Raw genomic sequence first — 14551 nt, forward strand, 5'->3', positions numbered from 1 at the left:
GTGAAATGTTCCATCTCACTCTGCAGTTTTCAACATTAGATATATATAAACAAAGTTTTACTTCATTAAGTTATTCTGGAGGATTATTAATTGTATTATGTGTATTAATTGTATTATTTGAACAGACTATGGTGCCCTCATAGATGGGTATTTTCACTGCATACATCATTTTTAAAATCAGCTGCATAGTTTAGGTGATGCCATTATAGGCTGTGATGCTATAGCCCTTATTTAATCATTGTAATTAATTATTTATATCATTCTTTGCTGTTTCTTTTAAATAGATTTTTTTTTTAATTTGTTGAGTAAAACACCACGGTGCCACCCACCCCTGAGTTTTGGGGGAGAATTTTTCACTGTGGAGTGTTCTCTGTAGGCCATTTTTGCTAACAGTAAATGCATGTGGTAATGAAAAAACGTCACATAATGTGCATTTCCTTGGAAGCTACATCTCCTGATTTCTAATTTTAGCTTTGTTACCGTCTCTCCGGATTATCTTAGGGAAGAATGGTTGGGTTTGAGACATGGCTCTTATAAAAAGTGGCTGAGAGGGCCCTGATTTTGCATCGAAGTTGGCAAAGGAGTTGCCATGGCTGGAAAAATAAGGCTGAGCAGAGTGAAATTCTGTTCTTGCAGCACCTGGTATCAGCTTGGTCATCTCCAGTCCCGTTGCCAGGGCACTGCAGTAGATTGCAGTGTGTGCCTCTTTATCAAGGGAAATGCATCTGCTGCGGCTCTGAAATTACTGGACAAGAAGTCCCAAAGTGGGGGGTTCTCTCCTCTCTCTTCCTCCTTTTGCCTGAAAAAATGCCTTGGGTTTCCATCTCATCTCTGCCAGGCAAGAGCATTAATAGCCTTGTTCCTTGTGTCACTGCTTTAAATGCATTAAAAAGTCATTAGACCACTTAATTTTCTTCTAAATATATTATTATGCATTTAGAATATATATATTTTTCATATGTCATCATTGATGATGATGATGATGATGAATGAGCAAAATCACTGATACCAATACCAAATTTTTATCAAATATCAAAACAAAAAGATTTTCAGAGTAAATTACAGTTGTTGTAGGGACTTAGTTGACTGGGAATTTTAGAACTGAGCTAAATAAAGATTGTGGAGAATAATCCTTTATCAGCCAGACTGAAATGACCTCTGAAAGGTCTTTTTCATCCCTTCATCCTGCTCTTTTGTCCCAGGAAATGCAGCTCCAGCCCAAACTCCTTGATCAGTCGAGCAGTTCGAGCAGTTCGTGCAGCACTCCACTCTCCAAAGGAGAAAAGGTGACTTTACAGCTCCCAGACTGGCAGAATTAACACCATGAGCATTTCATCCCATGAATCTTCCTCAGTGTGCTTCATCTCCTGACAAAGTAATTCTTCACAGCAATTCTAATGCTGCTTCTTACACTTTGTTCTTTGACTACTCCTAATTTCTGACACTGAGTGATGCTGCTAAAATGAGATGATAATTTGTTGTTGCTAGTGCCTGGCAGTACCTGTGTTGCAAAGTTTTGTAACAAAAGAATATTGCCAGGTGGGCCAAATCAGAAATAATGGTGTAGCCAAAGCAAAATTCTCCTGAGAATGTCTTGTGAGGCTGCTGGACAGCATGCTCAAACCATTTCACCTGTGCTATAACACAAAGTTTCTTCATTTTCTGTACTAATACGTAATAAGAATTAAAAATAAGTTATTCTGCATTTTTCTGCTGTGTTTGTTCAGGAGACTTAGTAGTCAAAATCCTATCCCCTGATAGAACTTGGTAAGTGGACAGTTATTTTTTCAAAATTGTTAACAAACCCTATTTTTCAGTAATCACTGTAATACTGCTCTTCTTTTGTGAGGAACACAAGTAGTGTTATTTTTCCTTTTGCTGGCAGAAAAGGAGGAATGAAGTGACCTGTTGAAGACTGTGGTAACTGCTGGGCTGGTGAATGGAGATGAATTTTGTCAACTTGTATTCTGTGCCTTCGACTGTCTGAGCTCTTGGGCTCTGTGACAGTGCTGAAAGTTCAAAAGGAAATAAACTGAGAGGTACACAAACAGCATTCATTTTTCATGAAGGTTTTTATTCCTCTCCAATGGCAAATGTTTCCAATCAGCACTAAAGGAAGTACAGCCACAATGCAGCAGTTGTTGCCACCTTCTGTTTTTAGCAATTTTTCCTACCTTTTTCATTTTACATAAAAGTTGAATAAATCTTTCAGAGTTCAGATTATTTTTTTCATTTGTTTTGTATTCTAAAAGTAGCAACAGTTGAAGGTCTCAAAAGTTTTGCTCCTGGGCACAGAAATTGAATTTGGGGGGTGTTGCAGCTAATGAGAAGGACTGCTTGGTGCAGAAAGATTTTTTTCTAATTAGCTCACAAGTTCTTGGTCAAAACATCTGTGGGCAGTGGAGCAAAGATCGTTATTATAAGAAATTACAGTAAGAGGATACACTTGGAACTATAGTAAATATATATAATTCTAATAAATAAGCACATTATTCTTTCTCTCTTGTTTTATTAAACCAGCAAACTACAATACCAGTGTTGAGTTCGCTAAAAAGTCAGAAAGAAGTTCAAAGTGCAGTGTGTTAAATATTTTTGTAGGTAGATCAGAACTAGGATTACTTATATGCAAATAACATAAATTAAGCCTATTGATAAGCTCCAGAGTACATTACTCTTCTGTTACAGGTCTGAAGAATTCTTTTACCTAAGGAGTCTGATCCACTTGAAGATTAAGAGGGAAATTCTACACAGGTGAAAGGGGTTTTTTCTTTTCTGGTTTTGTTGTTTTTTTTTTTTTTTTTGTTTGTTTTTTTTTTTTTTTTTGTTTTTTTTTTTGTTTTGTTTTGTTTTGTTTTGTTGTTTTTTTTTTCTTTTGTGAAATACCACCGTTCAACAACAGAAGCTATGCAGAAGCCAAGGAAAAGGTAACACAAGTTTAAAAGTATTTCTGTATAGATTTTGTTACAGAATTTATGTATAGTACATGCAGTACAGGTTGTGTCCCAGCAGGTTGGGCTTAACACGTGTCCTTGATGTCACAGCACAGCATGCACACAACACCCTGCACACCAGGGATGCATGGGATCTGTATGTTTGACCCCAGGATTTCTGAGGATCACCACAGGCATCGTTCCAAGGGTTAGATTTGGTTTCATTTCCCTTTCTTCTCTATTTTCCCCCTTGCCTGTGACAGCAAAGCGACAAGCCCTGGAGCTTAAGCTCAGAGTCCAACTGAGGCCCTCCCCAGTAAGGTTGTTACCCACGGAGTGTTATCACTCCCTGTTATTTCAGTAACAGCTAATTTCTCTTATTAGAGCCCATGAAATCCTTCTGTGACTGCTCAGATCCCGGGAGGAAATGCCAGTCCCATACCTACCAGTACCAGAGCTGTGAAAATACCTCCTGATGACAGCTGGGTGAAAACTGTGGGGGCTGTGTCATGGGTTTGGGGGGTCTGGGGAGGGGTACAAGGGGCCTGGGGGGAGGTTTGGGGGGTGCCTGAGGGGGCTAAAGGGGAATTATCCTGGGTTTAAGGGTGGTCTGGAATGTTAGAGAGGCTTGGGGGAGCTGTTAGGAGGATTATCATGGCTTGGGGGAGGTCTGGGGGGCTCTGGTGTTTTTGGGGATAGCTGTAGGGGGATTTCATGGGTTTATGGGGGTCTGAGGGGCACAAGGGGATTGGGGTGCTCTGGGGTGCTATAGATTTGGGGCACTGTAGGAGGATATAGAGGGATTACGGGGGAGGCTATAGGGGGTAATGGGGTTTATCATGATTTGTGGTGGTCTGGGAGGGTCTGGGAGAGCTATCGGGGAGTTATGGGGGCTTTGGGGTTCTGGTAGGTCTGTAGGGGGTTTTGGGAGTGCAGAGGAGTTGAGGGGCTCTGGGATGTTATAGATTTGAAAGGGCTCTAGAGAGGCATGGGGGTTCTAGAGAAACAAGAGGGTTAATGGGGAGGTAAAATGGAGTGGGGGGCTCTGTGGGAGTTGGGAGGGGTTCTAGCGAGTTATCATGGATCTGGGGGGCCTAGGGGGCTCAGGAGAAGTTTGTGGGGCTATAAGGGCTTATCATGAATTTGGGGCATCTCTTGGGTTATAGGGCACTTACGGATTTGGGGAGATTTGTGGAGTTAGAGGGGGGATTATCATGGGTTGAGGTGGTGTTTGGGAGTTGTGAGGAGGTTATGATGTGGCTGGGGGCTTCTGTACCCTGGAAAACATCCAATGGGCTATGGACCTGGACCTACAATAATTAAATTAAACTGCTTTGTGCTGCCAGAGGGCATGCTGGTAACACTAGTGTGAATAGGAGAGATTGGAGCTGCTTCCGTAAGAAATTTAAAAGTTTACGTAGGAAAAAAATGTTATTAAGTATCTCTTAAGCACAAGCGCATAGTCTGGTGATGGTCTGTCTGAGAGCATTTCAAAGCCACTTGTTAAAATGTGAGTTAAATGGGTGCAGAAACAAAGTAACCCAAAACAAGGGATTATGCACTTCTCCTTCAAGCCTCCCCTCCCTGAGGAATTCTTATCGTTTTACTGCTCTGTAGCATTCCTAATACAACAGTTGTGGCCCTGGAGAAAATCCCTCTTTTAATGTCCTCACCAACAGATCATGTCCTCTAATTACACATTTTTCATATACCTCTTTCTCCCATTTGTTAATGATAAGAATTTTCTTTACATCACAGAAAAGACCTGCTGCCTAAAGTAAAGAGGCTAGCATGTGCAAAATATCACCTCTATGCTAGACTTCACCAAATACTCTGTTAAATAACATAAGTTTATTTATAACACTCATGCTATTTGTTTATCATTATTTGGACAAGGCCAAAGAATTTTTTTCCCCTCTTTTGAATTACAGAGTCCAGGAATTTACCTGAACCTCCAAAAGTCATATCAGCAGTTAAATTAGAGGTATTATCAAATCTAGTTTTGTTTGGGTTTGGTGGCTCTTTCCCCCATAACATCTGTGCATTTATTCAGGTAAAGCTTGAAACCTGCAGCATGCTGCATAATCACTGCGTATATCAAGCAAGATGATCCTTTGAATGTTGCTGGAATACTTTCCTGACCCTGAAACTGCTGACAATTTCCACTGCAGAAGTGTGTGCAAAAAAAAGGATTTGTTGGGCTCCAACCCTCCAAACCATATCAGTGGAATTCCAACACCAGGTTCTTGCAGCTTCAGTACTCTTGTGTCCTGTCCCCCCACCAAATACTTACTTCAGAATTTCTTACTTTTAGTCCATGATTCCCAAAAGCACTGGCCCCACTTGACCAAATTTACCCTGGCACAAGGGTTCACTGAAGTATTTACCTACAGCACAGTTATACCACACGGGAAAATTCCAGGCAGGGCAGGGGGTAGAGGTTATCCAAACCACTTCCAATCCCCAGCCCCAGCCACTGTGCAGCACCTTCACGGGGTAAATAATACAGCAGGAGTCAAAGGAAGTCAGGAGGAGAAGAGCCTGAGAGCAATCTGTCACCGAAATTTGAATGATTTATTTAATAACACTGTGAAATAGCACACTTTAGCTTCAGCAGCTCATCAGCGCCAGCTCCCCTGGTCTGTGCACGGCACTGACAGCTCCTTACCATAACAATGGGATCCACGGGCCAAACTCACCGCCGGTGCAGCTCTGCAGAAGTCAGGGCGGCTGTGTCAGAATTCATCCAGCCCAGCAATCACTCTGCATTATCCGGGGCTGCAACACCTGAGGAATGACAAACCCGGGTAAGTCCTGTAAGGCTCAGACTACGTCACGCTGAAAATAACGCTTTTCTCTTCCCAGGAATTTTCAAAGAAACGGCTAAAATCGAGAAACGAAGCCAAAATAAGATGTAAAATTAAAAGGTGGATCCCTGGTGCACGATGTATACATTTGTACGTGATTTTTAGAGGCCAGAGAGGTGGTTGTTCTGCATGTGAGACTAGTGGAATGTGCCCCCGAGCACCAATTCAGAGGAGACCCACCCAGCAGCAGCGATCCCGAGCGCTGCTTTCCCAGCCATGGCTCTTTTGTCTGCCGTCCCGACACTTTACCCAAATCCAGGTCACTTTCTGCTTAATCCCTTTTCATCCCAACTCTTGGTAACTTTTCCCGTCCCCTCACCTGCTCAGTCAAACAACGTGGCTGTAGGGATAGGCGTATTTCGTTCATGTAAAAATACATACCCGTGTATGTTTGCAACAACACCTACAAATGTTGTCTGTCTGGTAAATTATCTTGCCTTTTTCAGGAAAATGTTTACACACTCTGAGGTGGCTAAAAGCACCTTGGGAGACGACAGCTCGTTGTGGGTTTCCAGAAGCCGAGGAACAGCTGCTCTATCCTGTTTTATCAGCTGGGGAATTGCTGGGGGATGATGGTGAGGCTGGTGTCACCCATTTCCAGCTCTCACCTTCTTCCATCTCTGCCCCTGCTCTCTCCGCTGCCTTTCGCAGGTCGTTGGCTCCTTGCTGCTATTTCCACCTACCTGCAGAATGAGGATGAGGAGGATAATGGAAGAGGTGTTTTGAAGATCAATTCAATAGTACTTAAGGCCCTTTCAGACACTCAAGTGAGAGCATGGGTGTATAGAAAATCAAAGTATAATTACTATGAAAATGTACAGTATTGTTCAGAGTAAAAGGGAAGGGAAGGCAGGATGATGAGATAATCAGACCACTGCAACTGAAGGATTTTGAGACATGATAGTAAGTAAAAGGAAACATTTTTAATTGAGCTTAGGGAGGGTTATTTCGAGCAAGAAATGTTAATTTCCTTTTCTTTCTTTTTTTTTTTTATTATAACCTTTGAGTTTGGGCAAGTCTCTAAGACCATCCAGTACAAACTTTAACCCAGCACCATGTGTACACCACTAAACCATGTTCCCAGGTGCCACAACGTTGGTGTCTGACCAACACTGGCAGTGTGGTGGGGAATGGGAAGCTCCAAAATGGTGTTTCAAGGCTCAAACCTGTAACCATATTCACCATATCAGGAAATACAACATTAACAAGTCTAGATTTAGGTCCCTACTGTTGTGTTATTACTGCTTATATTATCAGATAAAGGCTTACTAGGGATAATATGAGATTGTTATAATTGTGAGTCTTTTCTTAAGAAGCCTGTCATCAAGAAGCACCTGAAGATTTACCACGTTTGAATTTATTAGAGATGAAAGGTCCAAAGTGACCCACACTGCCCTCAATTCCCTTGGTTCCTTCTGAGGAGCCAGTGTTACTTCAGCAACCAGTGTTCCTCTCCAGAGGACACAATGGGAGTACCTCCAGCTCCGTCCAGAAAAGGCTAAAGGGGTGGCATTTATAAATCTCACATTGCCACAAATCACATCAACTGTAACTGTTCTGCACGTGATGTAAAGTCAGACATAAATGAGATACAACACTCAGAGAGTGGAACTCGTGTTACCCTACATTTCATTTGCTGAACTCTGTCTGCTTGTTTGGATTCCACACTATCATGAACATTCCAGCACCAGCCCTCTTGCTGGGGTTTCTATTTATAGCATTCTCTCTCTTCACTGGATGCCCCTCCATCTTACTTCCAAAGAGGCATTAATTAGGGTCTTAAAGCAGAATTCATATATCTTTAATAATTTAATTTAGATACAAAATATACTCAATATTCTTGCAAAAGACAAATTTTTTTTTTATATAACTCTTTGCTATACTGTGAAAGAGGGTGAATTTCTAAACGTTCCTCTTTCACATTTTCTCCTGTTTTTCTCTTATGTATTTGGGGGCTAACAGCCACCATCTCCACAAATTCCAGATTTCACACATGCACATATTTAGCCATAAGGCAATTCTGAACTTTCAAAATTAAGCACACAGCTATTCCCTGTAGGATACAAGATTTCTTTTGCATTCTAAATAATTTCTGTCTTCATAGCAGAACTACTTAGCTCTGTGTAGACTCAGACTTTGGCACTGAATTGGAGAGACAGGTTTGAAGGAGGAACTCTTGGATGGAAAAGGACCTGGCTGGATGGCTGCATCCAAAAAGTTACAGGAAATCACTCAGCATCCAAGTGGGAACCAGTAACCAGTGGTATAATAAATTAATATCAGCACCTAAAAGGGAGCTGGAGAGGGACTTTGGGTGAGGACCTGGAGTGACAGGACATGGGGAATGGCTTCCCACTGCCAAAGGACAGGGCTGCATGGGATGTTGGGAATTAGGAATTGTCTCCAATATTGGGAACAACTGGGAAGGAATTGTTCTGTGAGAGTGTGAGGCCCTGGCACAGGGTGCCCAGAGCAGCTGTGGCTGCCCCTGGATCCCTGGCAGTGCCCAAGGCCAGGCTGGACACTGGGGCTGGAGCAGCCTGGGACAGCGGGAGGTGTCCCTGCCATGGCAGGGTGGGCTCAAGGTCCCTCCAACCCAAACCAACCTGTGATTCCATGATTCTACAACTTTAAAGGAAAAAAAAAACACAAAGAAATATTCAGCAACCTTAATCCTGAGCACGCTGCCAGTGCAGCCCTCAGTGCAGCTTTGAGCACTGTGGCTGGTGCTGTTGGAAACACCAGCAGTAGCACTATGGAGAAATAATTCTTCCTTCCCATCTCCTGTTGGGCATTAACTCAGGCACCAGTTAATAAACTCAGTGCTGTAGTTCTCACTCTGCAGCACCCCACACCAACTGTGCTCCTCACCAACCCCTGGCTGCCTCCCTGCTCACGAGAGGTTCAGTGGGCTTAGGAAGGAAAACTGCAAGTGAGGAGGGGTTTGAATAACAGAGCTGAGTGTTTCTTTCCTCTGACTATTCGAGCTATTTTTTCATTGTGGAAACTTTACTCCAAAATTACCTTTTCGGTGTGTGGGAATCAGACAGATAGCAATTTTGAGAATGTCTTGAGGGAGCCAGGTGATTTGAGTGATGAGACTCATAAGCCTTGTAATTACCGTAATTATGAGACCATACCTCTACAGGTAAGAACTCATAAGTAAAAACATTAGCATGACCATTTAAGAAGCTCAGTAATTCATTCCAGGGCATGTGGTTACAGTGCAATGCTTAACATAAACTTCTTGACTCTGCTGGCACTTGGCCTTGCCTCTGGAGCATGTATCCATCCTCCAAGTGTGGGTGCTTTTGTCCCGTGCTGTTTGTGTGCAGTCTTTTAAATACAACCCTACAGCACCAGCACTTACAGCTGGCCAGACCTTACCCAGTGTTCTAGACATTGTTAGAGCTGCAGCTTTATAGAGAAATAGTGGAAACACACTGGAGTGTTGTGGCTCAGATTTCACTCTGAGAAACCCATGTTCAAAAGGAACCCCAAACCCAGGACTTTTCTGTCCTACATGTGCTTTACTCTGATCCTGACCCGCTGCCTAATGGGATGGATTAGCAGGAAAAGCTTGGCAGTGTGAAGAAATGCCTCATTCTTGGCCACTCTGTGCTCTCTTTTTGTTTGTTTGCTTGTTTGCTCGGCACTTCAGTGCCAGGTTATATCTTCTGCCAGTGTGAGCAACGCCTCAAACCCTCTCAGTGAGGGAAGGCTGGTAGGGAGAAGGAAGTCTCTCCCTGAGCAGACATGCCGAGGCAGAGAGTGCAAAAAACACAGGGCCATTAGATGGGATATTGTTAATATTCTTCAAAGTTTGTATCCATGAGCTATAGCATGAACTGCCAGCCACAAAGTGATGGTATCATATGGAAACTGCAGACGATCCTTTTGATCACAGTGTATACCATATTTCTTGAAGGTGTGTGCAGGACAAGTTTGTACGGATCACAGCTTGTTTGGGTTTTTATTTATACTCATTTCACTGAGTTTTATTTCACTGCATTGTTCACCACTTGCATATTCGATGCTGAAAAGCATGTTTTATCACCCAGTGGTTTTTCCATTTCAGTGTCACAATTTTGTTTGGACTTTGAGTCATTCTAGTCACACAAAGCTACTGCTCTGTGCTAAAATCACTCTTAGTATCAATCCGTTTTAGTTACAGCTGAAAATCATTATTTATTCAAATTTTATCAATTAGGAGTCAGTGTAATACTTGCAATCCAATTAAAACATGCTTGGAAAGTTAAAAAAAAGATGCAGTTTTCAATCAAATTTTAAACAAATCATTGCATCTGTCCTCCCACAATTCACCATACAAAGCAAAACCAGCCTCATAACCTTTGCATTATCTCTGTCTTTGTTTTTGTGCTGACCTTGCATTAAAAAGTTGCAATAGCTACTTTCCAGATAAGGTAAGAATTTGAGGCTTGAGATAAACATGCTTTTATGCATTTTCTTTCTTCTGGTATTTTTTTGTGGTTGCTATTGTTGTTGTTTGATTCTTTGTTTGTTTTGTGGGGTTTTTTTTTGTTTGGTTTGGGTTTGGACATTAAAAAAAAAGAATCCTGAAATGCACTGTTTTGAGAACAGGCTGAAAATTCTTTTTGGTTTTATTTTGACTGAACTTTTCCCTGGAATCTTCACTCTGATTTTGGTTCTCCTATTGAGGAGAAGTACCCTTTAGCATTTTAGGGAAAATGTTAAGGGATTAAAATTATGTTTGTTATATCTTTGTTGCCATAAAATGGAAATTTTTCCAAAATTTTAGGTGACCTGCCCACTAGAAAAGAGGTCCTCTGAAGAGCACCATTTGTATTAGCAAAACTCTCAGTATTTTCTACATACTGTACATAAAATAATGTGTTCAATACTATTACATTTGCAAAGTCTAGTACTCAAAAGTGTCAGAACAGAGAATTTCGCTTCAATTTGCTAATTTTACACATCAGCATTCCGGTGTGGTAATTAGTGGCTCATCTGCATTGTGTTGCCCACCTTTTTGAGGGCAAAGATTAGATTAAACTCTTTTAATGAGCAGCCGTGTATTTTGTAATGCTCTTTTACTCAGTCTCTAATCTGTTGCTGCTAGTCTTATTGAAACCCTGGTTGGAAGACAGAAGTAATAAATTGATTTTAAGGGTGTTGAAGAAAGCCTCCCACTCAGCCAGAGGAACCATCACTGTGGGCAAGCATGGTGCCAGGCTCCCTCACAGGGATGGAGGGAGCATTTCCAGGGAAACTTTTTCCTCTTTGGGAGTTGCTCTGTCCTCCCCAAGCCCTCTGATTTCCCCACTGGCTACCCCCTCGTGATTCCTGAAAACCCAAGGCTTCAGCTGCAGGATCCACCAGCATCAGACTTGCTTTTCTGGTGTTGGCACAAGAAATAAATGGGTTTGTTGCCGTGGTGGAACGTGGCTCCCTCAGGAGTCCCCGTCTTATTGCTGTCCTCCTCCTCCTCCACATGCAAGGAAAAACTTCCTACCGTACCATGAAGATTTTTCCTGGCAGGAAAAGGATCATTCTAGCTATTCCCCTTAAAAATAACCCCCAAAAAAAATCTCAAATTAACTGATTTCTTCTTTTTTTTTTTTTTCCTGTTCTTTATTTCTTACTTCAGACAAAAGGAGAAGGTTGCTCAAACATTTTCTTGCTCCAAATTCCTCTCACACCCTGCTTTGAAATACAGCAGCAGGAGCTCTGCTCTGGTTCCACTCCTTCCCCCTCAACTCCCAGGAAGCAGTCAGTGCTCATTACACCCTGCTCAGTTAATTTCTTTACAGGGAATACAACTGTACAGCCAAGGAACCTGCTGCTCCAACACAGGCTGCAGGCTCCCATGCTCCCATTATTCCAGTTTACAGAGGTACATTTTTAGAATATTTTTCAAAGATTAATGCAAGCCTGGTGATGTTGCATCCAAAAGTACTTAGAAGTATCAAGACTTAGAAGTGTAGCACACAGCAACCATTTCTCCACAAAACAGAAAACGTAAAGGGCACAGAAAACAGAATCTAGACATTAGAAACTGTTGGAGAATTTTTGTAAGAAACCCACAAAAATAAACTTGTTTGTTAGCCAAGATCCCTATTCTTCTCTTAGCAAACTCAACCCTGTGACTACTACAGATTTAATCTTTCTCATCAGCAAGCAACTCTTAATTTTGGGGCACTTTCTACTGAAAATGTTACCCTGACATAAGCACTGTCTGCTCCAGGACTGTGCAGTCAATATCTGCTCTGCAGCTTGGGTCTGCACCACTAGTGGGATATAAATACAAACTTCAGTTTATCACTGAGTTCCTCTGCTGGCCAAATTCACATTTTGGAGAGCCACTGACATGTTAAACCCACATTTCACATGCCTATTTATTCTTACTGCACATACTGAAGAATTAAGCCATGTGTAAATAGTCTGTACTATTACTTAAGTAAATTCCTAATATTGTAAATTTTGCCACAAGAAGGGAAGATTTAAGATTTTGACCACAGGGGTAACTGAAATACTGTGTCACGACTCATGACAAGAACTCTGGCAGCCACTGTACCAATAAATAAACTGCTGCCCAAACCCAAATCCAATATTATCAAAAGATAATAACCATAAATGAGGGGGGGTAAAAAAAAATTCAGCAATTGTTCCTTCTAGCCTAAGAAATTTCTCTAATAATTGGACAACACAATGTTACTTTTTGCAGAAAAAGAAGTACACATTGAGTATTTATTGTAGTTTAATCCATTAGGCACTCTTTAACTGCTTATCCAGACCCCATTAATCCAGTTTTTAGCACCTTCATTTTCAAACCTAAATCTGTGTTTCAGCCAACCATAAAACCAGCACACCCTCTCTGCACCATGCCTTCATTAGCACTCTGCTGCTAAGCATGTAAAAACACGACAGAGACACCAGAGACCAGATTCCAACTGCAGGCAAGGCATTCTTGGGTTAAAACTGGCATCAGCACCAACGTGAAATTGCTCCTGCACAGAATATCACAGAGATGGTTATCAACTGCACTGGGGAGGAACAAAAACTTACCACGAAAACTTCAGAAAAATGTGAATTTCGTCTGCATTGGCGAGGAAAGAGTTTGCTTTCCCAACTGCTTCCTCTTCTTCAACAGTATTATTATTATTATTATTATTATTATTATTGTTATTACTTTGCACTATTAATATGCTCCTCCAATGTGGTTGCTGATGTCTCACCTGCACTCACAGCTGGCAAAGAAGCAAATGTTCAGCAAATCATTACAGGAATTCCAACTAATTTTCCCCAAAACACAATTGTACTAAATATAAAGACAACAAAAAAGAAAAGAAAAAAAAAAAAGAAACACAACTTAGGCACTAACACAGTATTTTCCAGAAAGTTTATTGCACTATTAATATGTTTAGAAACTAATCCTGTACCCATGAGATCTCTGTGACTTCATCACCATCTTCTGTAGAAGCAGTTGAGGGGTCCTGCAAAGAAGCCTCACACTTACAAACTGTGATAATTACAATTTTGCCCAGATACCACCCTCCTCATGAGAGGTAAATGCTGCATCTGGATGAAGAATATGCACAAGATGCACTTAGAATGCAGTTAAAATGGCAGTAATCTTTGTGTAAGGTATGGAACACATTACAGTTCTGACTAGATTTAGGACAACACTGCTGCTGGATTTACCTTTAGTCTCAGTGCAACATGTTCTTTACACTTGCATTGTTAATAAACTTGCATTAAACAACCCTGCAGGACATACTTATACATGTAATATTTGACATTATAGCCATATATAATATAAAAAAGAAAAGAAAAAAAAAAAAGAAACACAACTTAGGCACTAACACAGTATTTTCCAGAAAGTTTATAAGATTTTTCTTGAAAGGGCAGAGAGAGATTTCTGCTTTGTGCTCAGGCAGCTCGACATTCCAAGACACATCAGTGAGCTTTCACTGGTACAGTCATGATTTTTTATTAAAAAAAAAACCCATAACACAAGTTTTTCACCAGCTGCAATCAAATTAAGTTCAGAGGAGCACAAAAATATGTCTGATCAGCTCAGAATAAGGAGGTTTGTAGGGACCTGAGGAGTCACAGACAGGTACTCCCTTTCTACCTAAAGGAAAAGAATAACCTCTGCTAGTTTAAGACAAATATCTTTTGGTCGATCTATGACATTGCACTGGAGATCTTTATTTTTCCTAGTGTAGAATATAGATTCAATGTTGGTATAGGATACACAGGCACTGTTTCATTCACCGGCTTGGTCAGGATGAGTGTCCTGCTGTCACAGCAAGCGAGGCTGACCGCGCTGCTCAGCCCCTGGAGCGCTGCCCGTGCTGGGTGCCAGTCCTCAGAGCCTTCCTCCTCCTCCTCCTCCTCCTCGCACCCTGTCCCCCACCACACACACCCACGGCTATCTTCACCCCAGCATCCATCCTTCTCCTGGGAGTCGCTGCTCCCTGCTCGGGGACGCCGGAGAGGACGGAGGCAGCGGGAGCGGAGCGATGCCGGCAGCGGGCAGGGATGCATTCCTGCGTGCCTCCAAACGCCCCGCGGACGCAGCCAGGGGCAGGAGCCATCGCCTGCCGTTCCCAGTGCTCCGGCTCTGCCTTCCTCCCCTTCCTGACCTTCCTCCCTCGGCCGTGACCCCGTGGCTGGAGGGTCCCGCTGCTCTCCAGCGGGAATGTGCGTGCAAATGAGCCCCGCAAAGAGTTAATGCTCCTTCCACAAAGCCTCCCGAGGGCTCGGAGG

Source organism: Pyrgilauda ruficollis, unplaced genomic scaffold (genome assembly GCF_017590135.1).
Source record: "Pyrgilauda ruficollis isolate IOZ18807 unplaced genomic scaffold, ASM1759013v1 scaffold164, whole genome shotgun sequence".
In the NCBI taxonomy this organism is placed as follows: Eukaryota; Metazoa; Chordata; class Aves; order Passeriformes; family Passeridae; genus Pyrgilauda; species Pyrgilauda ruficollis.